This window comes from Acomys russatus, chromosome 16, assembly GCF_903995435.1.
Source record: "Acomys russatus chromosome 16, mAcoRus1.1, whole genome shotgun sequence".
NCBI lineage: Eukaryota > Metazoa > Chordata > Mammalia > Rodentia > Muridae > Acomys > Acomys russatus.
The window spans coordinates 35,742,606-35,762,387 of record NC_067152.1 but is presented as its reverse complement, the minus strand read 5'-3'; the positions used below and the strand labels follow the sequence as shown (position 1 = coordinate 35,762,387).

Below are 19,782 nucleotides of genomic sequence, written 5' to 3'. Positions count from 1 at the left end.
AACTGCCCTTGCTTTCCTTACCTCCTTGGGGACCTTACCTCCTATCTTCCCATCACCACCATAACGTTCTCTCAAAATTCACATATAAAATTAGTTGTTCTCTGTTTGGTCCTCTTATTTTTGACGACGATTTGGGCTTGTTTGCTGTCCACTTTGAAGGTTCTGGTTTCTTTGCCAGTGATGAGCAGGGAGATTCATCACTGTATTCCTCTACCCGAGTTCAAAACCAGGGCCCCCGAAGGCTATTAGGTAAGTGTCTTAATAGTAAGAAGATGGGGAAAGTGGCACTAAGGCGACAGGACAATGGGTGAGGCTGTGCGCTGTGACAGCTGCTGCTGCCAGGGGTAAAAGAAGGCGTCAGAAAAGCGAAGGGTGACTTGGAGGTGAATGCTTCCTTGAGAGAGGGCAAGTAGGATGTTTGAAATCTGCAACAAACAAAACTGAAATGTCAGCAGACTCCCCTGAAATTGGCAGGCATTTTCCTTAGGCAGCAGTGTGTGATTTGTGTAATTGAGGCACTTCTGCCCGTTTAGAAATCGCAGTCAGAAAACGGCCATGCTGCCGCAGTCTGGCAGGGAACTGGGGAGAGGGCTATCCCAGGAAGAATTCCCCCACCAGGCTGGCCAAGTCATTTTTTTACTTTAATGAGAGTACATTGTATGCCCATTGAATGCTTGGCCCTTTGTTTTGTCCTGTATTTTTCTTAAATAGCAGATAGTCTCCTTCCCCCCAAGAAAGTACAGACTTATTGAAGGAAGCAAATAACAAATACCTACAGGTAATAGGAGTCACAAGACTGCATAAAAATCACTGTTATATTGTAAAAGATCAGTGGAGAATAAAAACACACCAAGGGGAAGGATGGATGCATGGATAGATGGATGGATGGATGGGATGGATGCATGGATGCATAGATAGATGGGTGGGTGGGCGGATGGATGGATGGATGAATGGGATGAATGAATGGGATGGATGCATGGATGCATAGATGGATGGGTGGGTGGGTGGATGGATGATGGATGGATGGATGGATGGATGAATGGATGGATGGGTGGATGGATGGATGGTTGGATGGATGGATGGATGGATGAATGAATGGATGGATGGGTGGATGGATGGATGGTTGGATGGATGGATGGATGGATGAATGAATGGATGGATGGGTGGATGGATGGATGGATGGATGGATGAATGGATGGATGGGTGGATGGATGGATGGATGGATTGAATTGATTGGATTGGATGAATGGATGGGTGGGATGGGTGGTAAGTTGGCATATTTAAGGAAAAGTGCATTGTTTCCAGTGCCTGACACCACAGGTGACAATATTTCTTGACTAGTGATTAAAGACCTATAACAAAAGATGTGGGGCTGGGGGAATAGATCAATTGACAACATTTAATGCATTATGGAGCCCTAAGTCTAATCTGCAACACCAACTAGAACTAGGCATGATGGCACACTCCTGCGGAAGCAAGAGGAGCAAAGAAAATCAATGTTTTTTTTTTTTTTTAAAAGAATTCCCACACATATACACGGGCACACACAAGACAGAATGCAGATATGAAATAGAAGGGCGGGATAGAAAGATAAAAACCACTGCAAGAAGAATACCATGAAACAGTAAAAGAAACCATACTGTGGGGCAGCAAAATGCCCTCTTAGAAGAGGAAGGCGGTTTGAGTAACTGTCACAACTAGAACGAAGAGTAGCAGAGCCCAGAGCCCTTTTCCTATGTTGTTAATATTGTTCCTCATGTGCACAGATACACGCATTCACAGTCATGCAATCACTGCTAATAAGTGTTAGAAAAGTGAGGCCGAGGAAGGGTAAACACCTTGCTGGAGGTCCCTGAGCCAGTAGATGAGGGAAACTGGGTGGGAATCCAGGCTGTTGACACCTTTTTAACCCTGCACTGAACTAACTGTTTAAACAGTGGGATTAGCAACGCCCTGACTTCCATAAAGTTACATTTTCCCAAGGTATTAGGGTTATTAGGTTTGAGGGTTAGTATTATCAACTTGACAGGACCTTGAATTGCTTAGAAGACAAGCATTTGGCAGGTCTGTTAGGAGTTTGGGGATAGGTTTAATGTAGGTGGGAGACCTGCCTTAAAATGTGGGTGGCACCATTTCATGGGCTGTGGGCCTGAGCTGAATAAAAAGGAGAAAGCAAGCAGAGGACCAGCAGTCATCACTCTCGACTTCCTGAGTGCACATGTAATGTGACCAGCCGGCCCCTAGCTGCTTCTGCTAATGCCTTCCCTGCTGGGACCTCAAACTGTGAGCCAAAATAGCCCCTTCTTTGTTTAAGTTATCATTCATCAAATATTTATGTCATGGCAACAATAAAAGTAATTACTACACTAGATAGTGTTAGGTCTTACCCTTTTTCAGAACTGGAGACAGCTCCACAGCTGAGAACACTTGCTATGCAATCTTGAGGACCAGCATTCTTTGTATCCCAGCACCCACATTACACATTAGGTACCCCCCATGAAGGCCTGTAAACACAGATTTAAGGAGGAAAACAGTGTTTATCAGAGGACTGGAGTTTGGTTCCCAGCATCCAGCTGTTGGCTCACAACCATCTGTACATCCAGTTCCAGGTATCCAGGCAATCCAATGCCAGCTTCTGGCCTCCACAGGCTCTTACACACACACACACACACACACACACACACACACACACACACACACACACACACACACACATCTGCTTTGGAATGTTGATCTTACTGTTCTTAGGTGTCCATGCAGCTACTGTGCCCTCCGTGTAGCACACTCGCCCCTTCTTTGGATGGAGGGAAGGAAGGAGGAAGGGATGGATGGATGGATATATGCCTGAATGGATGGATGGATGACAGATGACGGGTGGATGGGCAATGGACAACTGAATTTCTGTAGATGTGACATCTTTTCCAACTAATGAGACATGTTACGACTATAAAGCTTCAAAATTACAACGCTTCGTTCAACACAAATAATACAATGAGTTGGGTCAGATTAAAAAACAGTATTATTTCCAAGAAAAGATGCTGAGTGAAAGGTGAGAATTTTTGGAAAATTTCAGGGCTTGGTATTTTTGGTTCTTAAATGATACCTTTATTGACTGTATATAAATTTTAGTCCTGACAGGAAGTGCCTGCTAGCCACTCAGATGAAAATAAGAATGAGATGAGTGAAGAGAGAGTGAAAATAATAGTCAGACAGGAAACTGTGTTTATTTTTTACCTTAAGTTAGCTAAACTCCTACAGTCATGCCAGTGCATTTCCTCTGGTCTGTATTATAAGGAACAGCGGGAAAATAACTCTCCCCACCCCTTCTCCAAGAAGCTATCATACTGGACAAAAGATTGCAGTGGAACTCAGCTAACAATGGGGGAAATGCCCCACCCTCCTTCCAAGATACCTCAAGAGAACCACCTCTAACAGAGAACCATGTAACTAGCACATTTAGCAAATGCAAAGCTTTATTTATGAATGCATGCCAGTAGAGACAAGGCAGCCTTGCAGAAAAGTCCTGACATGGCATTACTGAAGTTGCTGTGAGAACTTTTCTGTAAGGAAACGATGTTGGAGAAGACACAAGAACCAAAGTCATGGGATGTGCTGTATATCCTTAACTCTTGCACACGATACTGGCAATGCTCACCCTCACCTGGTTATTTTGCTAATGATTCCTTCCGTGAACTTCCTTTATCCAATAGACCCTTCAAGAGAAACATGAATACGTGTTCTAATTTAGACTGCTCTTTTAAACTCATTTGATTACTGTTATTATGCCTGGTCTGCCTTAATGATGCACCCTGGTAGGCCAAAATGTCTCCAAGGTGCAGACCCTTAATGAGGATCTCAGCCCAAGAGATATAATTTGACCAGTCTGCTATGGAGTACACCAGCCCAACCTGGCCTTGCTCCTGCTTGCCCTGAACTTCCCACACCCTCTTGAGAGGTACAATGTTTAGTTCTCTTCTACCTGACTGTCTTTCTCTCCAGATATACCTGCCCACTCTGGACGTAACTATAGAGTAATAGTTTAAAAATGACAGAAAGATTAGGAAAGTCTGTGTCTATGCACATAAGGAAAAAAAGAAAAAGAAAAAAGAAATTGATTGTGGGAGCATCTGGGTCAAAGTAAAATGCATTAAGGTGCAGTACTCATCAGGTTTTTTTTTTTTTAACCCACATTGAAGAATCTAGGTCTTAATTCTGTTCTCTTCCCATACACACTGGATCCTGAAGTTCTAAGACATTTCAGAAATCAAGTTACCATTGTTCTCAATGTAGCAACGAGTGAAGTGTGTAGGTGTTGCCAGAACATGGAAGATTGAATCAGAACAAAGACTCTCAATCCCTGGAAATTGGGAAGTGGATTTTGTGGGGGTCTCTGCGACCACCAAGGCCAACAGAGCACCAATCCATGTGAGGCGGGAAGGAAGCCAAGTTGAACAAGACTTAGTAGCCAGTGTTGGTTCAAACTTCAAGAATATGACACTAGGCAGTTTATTGTAGGCACAATTTGAAGGGAAAAACATTTCCTGGTGATAATTAGCTCAATCTTGCATGCACAATAAAGTTTAAGGCATGACTACATTGAAACTCTTTTAAACGACATGTGACCTCATCCATAAAGATGAGACCTATACTTACAACATGTAACATCTTTAAGAGTCTTGAAAGGACCTGGTGTAGTCTCAGTCAAACAGATAGGAAAAAGGTCTGTTGCTGTTAGTTTAAAAATTCTGCCTAATAAATGTTTATTATTAGGCTTTAGTTATTACTGCAGTATCTTCTGACCTGCAACCAATCAATAAAAGGCACAGACACTTGTTGTATTTTAGAATAGTCTTGGTTCACCTAGGGCAGGGCAGATATTAATCCCCTAAATTATCTTCCGTATCTCCCAGCCCCCATCCCATGTCATTTGCTTCTAGTAATTTCCATTTGGGCTACCTCCCACGCATCATCCTAAAATTGTTCATCTGAGCCATTTCCTTCATGAGGAACTTCAGCGTTCCTCTTCTAGGCCCATGTGGCTGGTTTCTATCCCATGGCGTTCCTTCTCTGGTATCTGACTGCTTCTCTTCCTCCAAGATCCTCTCTGTCCCGAAAGCCTAGAAACCTTCGCCATACCGGCCTTCCTCCAGCCCTACCCAGGTATTGACTTTCTTTGTTAGTCAAACAGGGAGGCAAGGTTAAGCAGCAATACCTGGAATACATGACAGTCTGCGATGAGAATCTCAGTGGGTGAGCAATTAACAAATACTAAGCACCAGACCACACTCCAATTCCGCTCCCATTTGTAAAGACCACGTGGCATATCCCATAAAGATGGGTTCTACTGACTGAGCAACAATGCTGAAGATAAGGGTCTGTGGAGGACAACTGAGACAAACATAAGAGTCTGGGGAAGCCAGCTGTGGCCTGGCCACAAAGATAGCACAGAGGTCACCAGGCTATTAACCATATTCATTTCCAGCCTTCTGGCTGGGAAATGGGTGATAGATGTCTTTTTTGCAGATACAAGCCTGCACGTCTAACAGTCCCATTTCCCCTGGTGTTTATCTGTGAGTACAAGCAACTCTATGCCCCTAAAGGACGTTGTGACATAATATGGTGGTCTATCACTCACACAGATTGCTTGCAGAGTTACGTATAGATCTTATGAAGAAGGGAGTTACCTTAAAGTAAGAGCCATGCCTTGACAAGTTGGAGCCGAGACAGCAGTAAGCTGGGACCAATGCTGGTTGACAATGAAAGGAAAAGACAGGGGATCCTGTTAGATAACAAACAGGAGCATCTTTTGTACCTCAGAGGCAACACTCATTTTTTAATTTTTAGTCTTTTTCACGTAAGGACTCATGTAGCCCAGGGGTAGCCTTGAGTTCTTGCTATATAACTGAACATGGCCCTGGACTTCTGATTCTTCTGCCTCTGCCTCCTTAGTGCTGGGATTACGAGCATGTGCCACCATACCTAGATTGTGTGGTGCTGTATGGATTGAACCCACAGCCTCATTACATGCTGGGCAGGTACTCTGCCAACTGACCACAGTAGCAAAGTCACTGGGTTCAAGGCTGTGTGAATCCTGGAGCCCACAGACATATGTAGGCTTAATATTCTCAACCAAAATGAATAAAGAAAGCATTTTTTTTTTTCAAATTTACCATGTTCCCAATACACTGTGATAAGTGACAAAAGCCAGACCTCAGGATCTTCCTGTCCATGTTGGGACACAGACAACAAGTACAGCAACGAAGAATAAGACACATGCAACACTGGAGAATGCCGAATGGAACCCCAACACCTGCTACCCCAGAAAATCAGGCCAGACTGAAGGGCACACCGGAGGCTGAGACCTGAGGAGGAGGCAGGCAGGACTGAGGTAGGGAGACTGTTCATAAGCACAAGGAAGGGACTTGCAAAGGTTTCAGCCCCAGTCACTGCTCTCTACAGAAACACAGCCTAGTGACACATTGTGGTTGTAATTGTTTTGCCATTTAAGACAGGCTCAGGTACCCCACTAGCAAGCCCATCCTCCCTTACAACTTGGAATCTTCTCTCAATCACAGCTTCCACAGGCATGGTTCTGTTAGCTGAAACTCACTACAGAGTTAGTCTATGAGTTATTAACACTCTGCTATAATAGGGGTCCATGGGCTAGAGAGATGACTCAGTGGTTAAGAGCACTGTCTGCTCTTCCAGAGGTCCTGAGTTCAATTCCCAGCAACGACATGGTGGCTCACAACAATCTATAATGTGATCTGGTACCTTCTTCTGGTGTGCAGGTGTACATGTAATCAGAATATTGTATATGTAATAAATAAATCTTGAAAAAAAAAGAGCTATTTAAAAAATAAGGGTCCATTTAGATTCCATACTCTGACACCTCAAATTTGGACTTAATCCTAAGGACCTTCCATGAGGAGGATTGAGAGGGAGAGATGCTTGAGCCTCTGTCCTCTGACCCTCCAAATGCATCCTAGTTCCTTGGAGAGCATTTCTTTGCCTCCATACCATAACCAGTCTATGGAGTACTGGCACCAAGAACTAGCCATCTCTCCTCACATCTGCAAGGAAGATCCTGGTAACACTTGAGTGGGAAAGGTATGTTACTAGTCAGTGAGTCCTGGGGTGAAAACAGGAGAACTTCCAGCATGGGCTGCCAGACTAAGACTCCAGAAGGTGGTGGCAAGTCTAGGGAGAAGGCTGGAAAAGTCTGTGTTCTAGTCTCAGCTTCGCCACTAACAGCTGAGTCACCTTGGCCTTAAAACTCTGTCACTTCTGTTACAAAGTCCAAGGACAACGTGTAAGGCCCCTCTGGGTTCGAAGGGCATCTTTGGAAGGTAGTCTAGGATTGGGAAGTGGAGGGGCATCAGCAGGAGTGGCAGAGGGCAAAAGTAATAGGGGGAGTAAATGTAATCATGTATGGAAATAAAATGAAACCCATTGCTATGTATAATTTATATATGCTAATAAAAACTTAAAACATTAAAAAAAAAAAAAAAAAAAGGCAGTCTGGGCTCCAGGCTCTGGGAAGGGCTGTTTGGCTGGGGAGCAACTGCACACAAAGAAACTTGGCGTTTCCAGAGTCCATGGCAGCAGACTCCTGGCTGTACATGAAGGTGTCAGCCTGCCACACAGACAGATGGAAAGGAGTCCACAGGCTCATCACGGTCTCAGCTGGACACCCAGCTGGCCTGCCTTCATGCTGGACCCAGTGGCAGGTCTCTCCTCTCTGGTCTTTTCTTTTTAAGAGGGCAAGTCTAACACATAGAAAGTGATCTCAGCTGCAGCCATCAGCATGTGTGCTATTCTTTCTGAGTCACCAAAAATGGCACCATCCTTCCCTTCGTCTCCTTTCCTTCCAGGCGGGAAATCTTTCGCTGCCTACATTTCATAAGATGCAGGACAGTTTGGTGCAATTAATCATATATTTGCATCCTTGTGACACTTGTAGGCCTAAATCCCAAGTGCGATGGAGTTAGGAGGTGGGGTCTTTGGGGAGTACTTAAGTTTGTGAGAGTAGAGATCTGATGAGTTGGTTATAGTGCCTGTGATGGCTAAATTTCATTGTCAACTTGATGGGATTTGGGCTCATTAGAGAAACGCAGTCTGAGTGTCTAGAAAACTACTTCCAGGGCTGGAGAGATGGCTCAAAGGTCAAGAGCACTGTCTGTTCTTCCAGAGGTCCTGAGTTCAATTCCCAGCAACCACATGATGGCTCACAACCATCTATACTGTGATATGATGCCCTCTTCTGCAGAATACTGTATACATAATAAATAAATAAATAAATCTTTTTTAAAAGAGTATTTCCAGAAAGGTTCATCACAGAAGAAAAGATCTAACCCGAAAGCAGGCGGCATCATTCCCTGAGGTAGAGTTGCTAAGCAACAGCATTTATCACTCACTCTCTGCTTCCTGGCTGCAGATGCCACATGACCTGCCGCCTTGTGCTCCTGCCATGCCCTCCCCACAATGATGGACTCCACTCTCACACTGTGAGCCAGAATACAGCCTTCCTTCCTCACATTGATTTTTGCCACGTGTTTTCTCACAACGATGAGAGCTGTCTTGAGAAGAACTTGCTGGCTGGTTGCAGCCTTAATGACCTTCACCAGACGCCAACTTCATCTCATACTTGTCATGTGCAGAAATGTGAGAAATAAAATTTTGTCATTCATAAAGACACTGTCTTCGTCAGCATTCTGTTGCTGCAAAGAGACACCGTGACCAAGGCAACTCCTATAAAAGAAAGCATTTAATGGGGATGGCTCACAGTTTTCAGAGGTTCAGTCCATTGTCATCACAGTGGGAAATATGGCGGCACACAGCCAGACATGGTGCTAGAGAAACAGCTGAGATTTCTACATCCAGATCCACATGCAGCAAGAAGAAGGAGACTCTCAACTTAGAATGTTTTTATTTGAAACCTCAAAGCCCACCCCCAGTGACCCACACCCCAGGGTGTTTATCCAGGAATCAATTCTTCTGTGTCATTTGTGATTTGCTCTGAGGGAAACAATGAAGAGTTCTTACGTGTACTGCCTTTAAGTTCCCTGTAAAATATGGAACTTGTTTGAGTCTGGTGGGTAATTGGGTAGACATGAGAAAAATGTTTTGATTGGGTTAGTACAGGCACATAAAAATGATATGTAGAGATGCAGAGGGTGTAGGGTAATTTGGGGATGATATCTGGAAATTCCAGAAGACATACATAAATATGGATGAGATGGGAGGAATAAAGGACAAATGAAAGGAAATACAGGTATGGAAAGAGGGGGCAGAAAGGCGTAGGCAGCCCTTGGATAGTGTAAGGGCGATGGCCAAGCAAAATATAGTATGATTACCTACTTGACCCTAAGATTGTTATGGTGCTAAGAATCATGCCTAGCTTGTGATGGCATCAAACTTCTCATCTTCCTGCCTCCAACTCCTCAGTGCTGTGATTAAAGTTGTGTAGCATCATGCCAATGTGATGGGGTTTGGAGGATGAAAACTCAGGGTTTCATGCAGGCTAGCAGGCTAGCAACTGAACTGCATTCTCAGCCCAGCACAAGGTTTTAATTTGTTCTTTCATGGCCTGTATTTGATGTTGCAGCTAAAGACTCTTTTGTTGGTTATTTAACTTTTCTGATGTCAGTTTTCCAATGCACCATAGAGATAATATCTACAGCTAAGATAGCACAGATAAACCTATTAATCAAATCTAAGTGGACTTAGAGTAGACGTTCGATGCCTTCATGTTGCCACTCTCTGCAGCATTCAAATCCTGGCTTTCCCATGTAGCAGCTTTGCAAGTCGGGACAACTGGTCTACCTTCTCTGTTTCTCCATTCTTGTTAAGTGCTGCTATCAAAGATCTAATTCTTGGGCTGCGGAGATGGCTCAGTGTTTAAAAGCACTGCTAATCTTGCAGAGGACCAAGGTTCTATTCCCAGCCACTACATGGCAGCTCGCAAATGTCTGTAACTCCAGTTCTAGATGATCTGATGCCCTCTTCTGCCCTCTGAGGGCACTTCACACACATGGGCAGACACACATGTAAGCAAAACACTCAATACATTAAAAAATAAATTTTAAAAGTTCCTTCTTTGGCTGTTGTGGTAATTGAATGAGTGAATACATACAGAAAACTACAAACAGTATATGTTACATGTTAAGAAAAAAGTTTTCACTTTATAAAAAAATTTTTTGAAAACTTCCTTTGAAAACATTAGTTAATGAAAAATGATACAAGTGAGGGGACAACAATTGAGATGTAATCTGAGTAAATTACTCAAATTTTTTAAAAAACTTGTTTCTGTTTTTTGAGTCAGTTTTTAGGATTATTATTATTTCAATAGTTTTCTTGCTGGTCTCCCTGTTGATTCCCTTACCCTCCTGGTGTCTTCTCTGCCATACCCTAGATAGGCATTTCCTCACAACTATCTGATGGCTTCTCAGATTCTTAAGAATGAATTCCAAAGCCCTTCACAAGGGCTGGGATATGGGTAAGATCATGCACTCTACAAGCATAAGGAACTGGGTTAGAATCCCCAGCATCTGTGTGAAAAGCTGGGCATGCCTTTGTGTGCCTGTAACCCCAGCATGGGTGGGTAGAAACAGGGAGATCCTGAGTGCCCTATGGCCAGACACTCTAGCCAAAATGGAAAGGACCCCGTTTGATGAGAGACCCTTTCTCAAGGCAAGAAGGCAGGAAATAATAGATGGAGACAATGTCCTCTTCTTGTCTCCACAAGCATGCACATGTATGTTACACACATGCACCCACAGGCACATGCATGCACATACAGTAATTACAACAACAAAGCAGAAAGCCCTTATATGGCACTGCGAGGCCCTTCATGGACTGTGCATCTACTTCTCTGCCTTTTCTTCTCCCTTTCTGTATGCTACAGGTGCCCTGGCCTCTTTCCTGGTTGCTTAAGCAAAACCTGAACTTTATTCTTGCCTCAAAGTTTCCCCTTTGCCACCACTGCCCCTGACTTCTTGTAAAAAAAAATAGGTCTCCCTCCCTCACTTCCTTCAGATGTCTTCTCAATTGTCACCTGTTCAGGAAGGTTCCCTGGACTCCACACGGTGAGCAATGTCCTGTCATTCCATTTCCTCACCCCAATTTATCTTCCTTCATGTGACCTATCTTGATACAATATTTTATAGCCCTGTTAAATTGTACAGGACCACCTCCTCTATCCAGGAGATATTTTTATTTATTATTACTGTCCTTATAGTAGTGTGAGTTACAGAGCATGCATTTAATTACTGGAGTTTGAGAGATTTTATTTTTAACGACATGTAGATGTGTTTGTCTGTGTATTTGTGTTTGCACATTGCAGGTACCTACAAAGGTCAAAAGAGGGTATTGAATCCCCTGAAACTAGCATCATAGGTGGTTGTGAGCTGCCTGATATGGAGGCTGGGAGCCAAACTTGGGTCCTCTAGAAACCAATATATGTTCTTTACTTCTGAGCTATCTCTCCATCCTCTGCTTAATGCTTGATTAAATCAGCTAACTATAATTAATTATGTAAAACATAATAATAACTATAATTAACTATAAAGTAAGATACACCTGTGTTACTCTTGCTTCTACTTCCATGTTGAGATCTCAGAGTCTTCTTTACCCAGAAAGCAGAGGGATAATGATGCAATCACAACAGAGAGTTTAGATCATGTGCTTCAGGGTCCAAGGCCTATATCTTCTGAGCTAGAGGCAGGTTGACCCCAAAGTTGGACAAAATAATTAGTGAATGTGAAGATATTTTTTCCAGGATGAAATAAAAGCCTGACACACGCCACCACGCTCCATTTCCAGATAGTGCAGGCAAGCAAGCAAGCAAGGGGTGAACTCAAGATCTTTTTGTCTGTCAGTGGAAGAGAATGGCTTATACTCTCCAGGTTTCACCTGCCGCACACTGGGCTCAGCATCACTGTCCACAATGGGGACGGTGTCAAGCATTTCAGTAAGAATAAGAATCTGAGTGCTATGCCAGGAGCTTTCACTCTGACGTGTGGGACTGGTTCTGCACTCGCAGACACAGGAGACTGTGGGTACAGGTGAAAATGAGCTGTGGTGACCTTGGTTACAGGCAGAGGAGATATCACAGGACACTGGCATGTCTAAGACTAAGGAACTTGTCCCCCCTCTCTCTCTCTGGTGGCCATTCCTACCACAAGTCTTTCCTGCAGGTCACAGCCACTGTGCCAGGCAGTGGTGTGAGCAAGGAAATGAGGTGAGGGAGGTCAGTTCTGAGGCTACCCTGCTTCCCAGGTCAAGATCAGAACCAAATGTAAGACTGATGCAGACATCTGGAAGAGAGATGTTAAGACCTCGGTGATGGACTTGGGGCTGGATGCTTAGGCAGACATGGAGATCCAGTTTGCAGAACTTGACATTGGCTTAGATATGGGAAGCAATGAAAGAGTTAGCAGGGACTCCTAGGCTTAAGGCTTAGACACTTGGAGGGGGGACAGATAAGGACAGTACCAGTCACTGATGAGGGGGTCCTTGGATGGAGAATCAGTTCAGTGGTGGGAACTGAACACCCCTGGAGTATTTGAGCTTCAGGAAACTGTGAGATAGCTGTGCCAGATGCAGTGGAGTAGCACCTGTGAGTGTGATGGTTAGAAGTAGGGCCTTTGCAGATAAGAACTTGACATGGGGTCATGCTAAATCGCAGAGGTCCTAGTAATAGTGACAGGTATCTCTGTAAGAGCAGGACAGTTTAGATACTGGCGTCACATGTAGAAGATGGCAGTGTGAAGGAGGAAATGGAAGCAAGCTGTGTTGTCACCAGCTGGAACGAGCTTCCAGGCCATGTCAAGCTGGGAGATGTGAGGGGGCTCCCAGTACAGACTCTGTGTTTGACTGAAAAGGTCTTTGATTCTCTAAGACGCGCCCTCACTCCTTGTCAGAATGGAACTGCTTTGAATTGTGACCTCAGACGAGTCACTTGTGTTAGAAAGCTTGTGCAGACTTGGGAGTTTTGATTTGTATTACAACATCCTATAAGATGCAAATGAATATGGATTTCTCCCCATACTCTCCCAGTCACTTTAGAAGAAATTAAAAGGAAAAAAAAAAATACCCCTGTGAGTAACTCCACTGACTTTTCATGACAATACTAAACTTCTCCCTCTGATGCCTGAAAGTAATTATGCTCCATTGGAGTGACAAAAAAAAAAAAAAAAAATCTTCATTTTCTAATTATAGAACAGACATTTTCTGGGAATGATTACCCTGACACAGGTCGTAAGAATAATCTAACAAACTGGTCGTTGATTTAGAAAACAGCTGTGCGGTCTGTCACAACAAACCCATATTTACAAAGAAAAGCATTGCCATTTCTCTGAGACAGATGTTCCAAGCAGCTTTCCCAGAGTTCCAACTGTCGGAATCGAGTACAAGAGGCTGTCTCTGGCAGCTCCATGCAAGCAGTTGGGACCTCACTTTGGCAGAAGTTTCCTAAGCACGCCTCTTTTGGATCTCAGGAGGTAGGTTCGTCTCCTGGACTGTCTTCTCTGTAAAGATTCTGGTGGCTTTCTCATCCACCATTCGACTAGATCACCCCTCAACTCTGCTGAGCCCCTAAAATCCCAGAAACAACACCATTGATCCTACAGTTTGAATGCATTCCCTAAGAGTTCACATACTGGGAGTGTGGGCATGCATGCGTGTGGCTACGTGTGCAAAAGTGCAGATACCTGTGTGTGCACCTGCTCCTGCAAGCTGAGCATTGTTCCTCAGAACTGTCCACCTTGTTTTTTGTTTTTGTTTTGTTGTTGTTGTTGTTGGTGGTGGTGGTGGTGGTTTGGTTTGGTTTTTTGTTTTTTGAGACAAGGTTTCTCTGTGTATCCCTGGCTGTCTTGGACCCACTTTGTCAACCAGGCTGTCCTCGAACTCACAGAGATCCACCTGCCTCTGCCTTCTGAGTGCTGGGATTAAAAGCATGGGCCACCACTGCCCAGATCCACCACCTTGGTTTTTGAGACAGAGTCTCTCACTGGGACCTGATGCTCGCCAATTAAGCTAGCCTTGCAGCCCAGAAAGCCACAGCAGCCTCATGTCTGTGCCTCCCAGCGCTGGGATTACCAGTGCACTCCACCGTGGGTGTTGGGGGTGGAACTCATGTCCTGATGCTTACAAGGCAAGTACTTTACTGACTGGGCCATCTTCCCAAATATAAAAAGAAGAAAATGCCCGCTGAGGAAGGAGAGACTGACCACACAAACTACAGAGAGACAGGATTCTGTCTGAGACCGTGGAGACGCCAGCCAGCTGTGCAGGGGGTTTCAGGGTTGCAGCTTTCATGGGTAGTTCACCTGTGCTACGGCAGGCTTGGCAGTGGTATGGCTGTTTTTAAGCCCTTCCTGCTCCCATGTGATGCCTTACCCACACTCCTGTTAGTAACCCCAATAAAAACTCATTTATTCACCAAGTTGAACTTTGGTGCAATGATGGGTTTCTGTTCTGGGGTAAATAGATTCTCTCTCTCTCTCTCTCCCTCTCTCTCTCTTTCTCTCTCTCTCTCTCTCACACACACACACACACACACACCTCTCTTTCTGTCTGTCTCTGTCTGTCTCTCTTTCTGTCTCTCTCTCTGTGTCTCTGTCTGTCTCTCTCTCTGTCTCTGCCTGTCTCTGTCTCTCTGTCTCTCACGCACACACATGCACACATCTCTCTGTCTCTGTCTCTCTGCCTCTATCTCTGTCTCTCTCTGTCTCTGTCTGTCTGTCTGTCTGTCTCTCTCTCTCTCTCTCTCTCTCTGTGTGTGTGTGTGTGTGTGTGTGTGTGTGTGTGTGTGTGTGTGTGTTGTATCTCCCCAGGGAAAGTCTGTCACACACCAGTAACATAGAGAATGAACACTCCAAACATTGGACATGCTCCTGCAGTTGTAAGCCATTCAAGGCAAGGAACCGAGTTCCTTGCATAAACTGTTACATATCTATCGGGTAGAAATGGAGGAGAATATGATGGTAGGGCTCTCGTGGCGTCTTTGCCTCACATACCTCATGACCCATTATGCTGCAGGAACGTATGGAATATTTGGCTGTTTGGCATACAAACTCTCTGAACACACAAGGCTACAAGCAAAATTGTTCTTTCAGATCTACAGCTCTCCATTTTCCCACTTTTGCCATTACGTATTCCCATCCACGCTAAAGTATGGTTTGAATTTCCTCTACCTCACTGCCCTTGATTTTCTTCACGATCTGTTCTGCTAAGAAGCCATCATGGCTTGTCACAAGCACTATCTGGTCCCTGCCTAGAGCATTTTGCAATATCTAGTTTCACTCCAAAATTATGGGGGTTTTAGGCACATTTTTCTTCTCACCAGAATCCGCCCCAGCACATAATAAAAATTTAGATGCTATGGTTACAAAGCATATAAAATATTTTAAACTGCAATAACAGGGGATATTCAAATAGCAGCACACAATTACCACAGCCAGAGCTTCCAGCAGATAGAAACAATAGATCAGTTCTCAGACTAAACAGTAGTAATGTGGAAATTGAGAGAGGGTTTTTTTCCCCCCTTTTCCAACAGAAGAGGCTGTAACATGATTTACTATGCAGTCAGAGCACCAGTTTAGGGTTACATCATGAATTGCATTTTCTTCTTTTTGTTGTTGTTGTTTTTATTTAAAAAATAGATTGTTTTCTCATACAGCACATCCTGACCACAGTTCCCCTCTCAGCCCCCCCCCCCCCCGCTCCCTTTTCCCCCAGGTTCACTTCCCTGCCGTTTCATTTTCAACAGGTAGGGGGAAATAAAAATAATTAGCAAAGTAGACTCCACCAGTATACTTCCATGTAGTGGGTGTATGTGCCTGGGAAATGCTGAGCATGCTTTTCTATCACTCTCCACCGTATTCCCCTGAGACAGAACCTCTCAGGAACCCGAAGCTTACCTGTTTGGGCTAGCCTTGCTGGCCAGTGGGCTCCTGGATCAGCTTCTCTCTGCTTCCCAGTGCTGGGATTACAAGCGGGTGTGGTCACTCCCACCTGCTATGTGGCGCTAAGGATTTAAACTAGGTCCCTACGTTTGCACAGTTTGGCCCTGCCTCTTGTATGGGACCATCTCTCTGGGGTTTTTTACAGTGTTTCTACAAGCAAGAAAGGCTTAACCATGCAGCCTCTTGACCTAAGGCTTCACAGCCTTTAGAACCACAAGTGCAACAAACTTTGTTGTTGTTGGTTTTTTAAAAATCTATTTCCCAGTTTCACTCATGTATTCTCTCATAGTAATAGAAGGTAAGTTAAGAAATGTCATGTGGAATAGGGGTAGGAGGACAGAGGCATTGCAGAGAGAAAGGAAACCAAGGCATGGGACATCTCTGAGACAGCCTGGAGACTTATTACAGCATAGGCTCCTGAGAGGATATGAGAGTAACTCTAGCTGAGACCCCCCTAATAGTGGCAGACATGCAGACAGAAGAGGGTCACCCTCTAACAAGATAGAACTCTTAGTAGAGGGAGGGGGAACACCAACCAGCAAAAACTTCAACCCAAAATTTACCCTGCCTATAAGATGTGCAGAGATAAAGAAAGAGCAGAGATTGAGGGAATGCCCAATTAATGCCTGGCCACACCACACAAGAGAGCCAACACCTGACACTACAAATGACACACCACACACAGAATGAATTAAATTAAGAAATAAGAACTTTCCCCACCAACATCTTAGTGAGGCTGCAGTGGTCATTGTCACTCTCTGAGCTTCACCACGCCACCCAAGGACGACAAGAAGAAGAAAGATGCCAGAAAGCCAGCCCAAAAAGGCAAAGATCCAGTAAATAAGTCTAGTGATGAGTCCAAAAAGAAGGAGTGGTCCAAAGGCAAAGTTCGGGACAAGCTCAACAATCTAGTCCTGTTTGACAAAGCCACATACGACGAACTCTGTAAGGAAGTTCCCAACTATAAGCTATTACTCCCGCTGTGCTCTCTGAGAGACTGAAGATTCGAGGTTCCTTGGCCAGGGCAGCATTTCAGGAGCTACTTAGTAAAGGACTTAGCAAGCTGGTTTCAAAGCGCAGAGCCCAAGTAGTTTACACCAGAAACACAGAGGGTGGAGATGCCCCAGCTGCTGGTGAAGATGCATGAGCAGGTTCAACCAGCTGTGCATTTGGGAAAATAAAACTTTATTAAATAAAAAAAAGAAAGAAAGAAAGAAAGAAAGGAACTCATTGGGTCACTGTCTATGAATGGGTTAATGTATTCCTAAGGGAAGCAATACCACCTAACTTCTTTCAGAAAGTTGCACCTGCTCCCACTTCTTACTATTGTACCATTGGACCCTATGGAGCTATCTCAGTTGCTAAAGCACAGAACCTACATTACAAGAGCCAGCCATGCACTCTTGGAATCCTAGTGCTGGGCAAGCAGAAACAGGAAGATCCCTGGAACTCACTGGTCACCTAACGGACCTGATGTAGTTGCTCCAGACCCAACTGTGGTGGTTAATCCCAGCTGTCCACTTAATGAGATATAGAATAGCTTGGTCTCTAGGGATGCCTGTAGGGCATTATCTTTACCACATTAATTGTGGTGGGAAGACTCCCATGTGGGCTGCATCATTCCCCAGACAGGGAGCCAGGACTGTATAAAGAGGAGAGCTGCATGCAAGCATTCATTGGCCTCTGCTTTCTAATTGTGGCTGCAACTCAACCAGTTGACTCAAACTCCTCCAGGCTCAACTTCCCTTCCATGAGGGACTGTAGGTATAATGTTATTGTGTACAGTGTAAAGATTCAAAGGCTAATTTCTGTGCCCCGCCCCCACCACATATCTGGTTGAGTCCTTGTCCTGAGACTCTCTTGTCTTAATGTTGTATAAACATTGCTCCCCAATTGTTGCCTGACATGCCAATAAAAAGGCTTGACAGCCAGTGACTAAGCTGGACTTCCTGCCAGCCAGGAGAGGAGAGAGAGAGAAAGGAAATGGAGATTCCTCCTAGAGGAGAGGTCCGGGAGATGTCATGAAAGGGCAGCTGAAGCAGAGAAAGCCATAAAATGCAAGTATCTCGGAGATTTAGGCTGGGAGAAAGCCAGATTAGCTTAGAGGGTTAACACAGATTAATACTGATCAATTCTTATGCCATAAAAGCTTGTTAAATATAGTCCAGTCGCAATTACTTGAGTGCTAACCAGGTTAAGAGAAAACCTGCAGCACGTTTTTAAAACAACCACTAGCAATGGGCTAGACCTAGAACTAGAAACTAAGAGAAAAACCTTCCACAAGTTACTTATCAGAGTATTTTATCACAGCAGCCAGAGAAGCTACCAGAACAGAGGCCATAGCTCACACATGCACGCAAAGATGGCAGTGCTTGAAGAATGTCACCTGACGTTGCCCTCTGGCCTCCACACATATGCACACACACATGCCCACATACGTATGAACATACACACATAAACACAATAAAAAAAAAAACATCTCGCAGTTGATATCTGGAGGCACTGGGGTTCAGTGGGCACCTTCCAAGATTGATTCTAGGTTTTTCTCTCCCGGACCAAGAAACTGAACAAAGATAGTAGCAGAAGCAAAGGCAGTTTATTACAAGACAGGAGAAGGAAGCTAGAACAAAGAAATAGTTTAGTTACACAGCAATGCTCTACAAAAGATCCATAAACAGTTTCAGGGGTGGGGGGTAACTCACATAATGCAGCCTTTGGGGCTCATCTGCATAGGGTAAGCTTTCTTACATGTGTTCTGTGATATGTAGTTCTACATACAATGGCTCATACCACATGTCTCTTTGACATCTTAACGCGTCACCCTAGACTGTACGTTTTAGTGTTATATTGAGGGAGGTCACCTTCAGACGCTGTGGAGTGTCCTGTGTAGCCTGATTTAGTGGGCCTGGGGGAAGTAACCAACCTTCCTCTCTGCCAACTAGTTTCTTTCATATGCTAATTTTAAGCCTTCCCCCAAGGTTTTCCTAGACCTCTCCACCTTACTCTGCCTCATAATGCAAATTAAAATTCTATTTAATTCTTTAGTTTTGATGGGGTTGTCCCAACCATAGCAGCAGAGCTAGAGTCCTGGTTAGTTTTTTTTTTTTTCTTTGAGGGGAGATTGAGCTTGGGGAGGATGGGTTCTAAAGGTAAAATAAAAGCTCAGAATTGCACCTGAGGCGGAAGGGATGGCCAATGGCTTCCAGCAATAAATTCTGGGCTGTTAGTCAAGAGACCGTGCTTGGGGCTACAGCCACAGTTCAGTGATAGAGTACCTGCCTAACATGCCCTAGGTCTCAGGATTTTGTCCTCAGAAGGGAGCAAGGAGACCATTTTGGATTCTGCAAGACAGTCACTGGGCTTCTTGGAGCCTCTAGCAGTAGCAAAGCCTGCCCACACGCTCCAGGAGTTTCAAGGTGTCACAGGGTAGCATTTGCTCTACATAGATACTCTTGGTCTGCCTTATGGGTCTGAGGCTTGCCCAGTCACTTTTCAGTCAGACAGAGGCCTTATGTAGCCCAGGTTGACCTCAAACTCCAAGGCTTATGATAACCTTGAATTTCACATGCTCCTGGCTGTGCCTGTATCTCCCACAATTTACTTATCCCAGACAATATCCTTTTCCCTTAAACAATGTCCTTTCTCCTTAAAACCTGGAGCATTACTTTTAGCCCATGAATCCTGTCCTTAATAGGAGAGTTGTACTTTACAACAGCCAAAATGGCATCTATGTTACCATAGGGCCAGGCCAATCCTGACACCCACGTGTGTTCTGTTTACCTTGGCCACTCTTCCTAGGTCCTTATCTTGAGCA

General features: G+C 44.5%; 1 pseudogene; it reads left to right on the top strand.

The window, feature by feature from the left end:
- Nucleotides 1-272: 272 nt before the first annotated feature.
- Nucleotides 273-17,115, top strand: LOC127200813 (40S ribosomal protein S25-like; annotated as a pseudogene).
- Nucleotides 17,116-19,782: the final 2,667 nt, after the last annotated feature.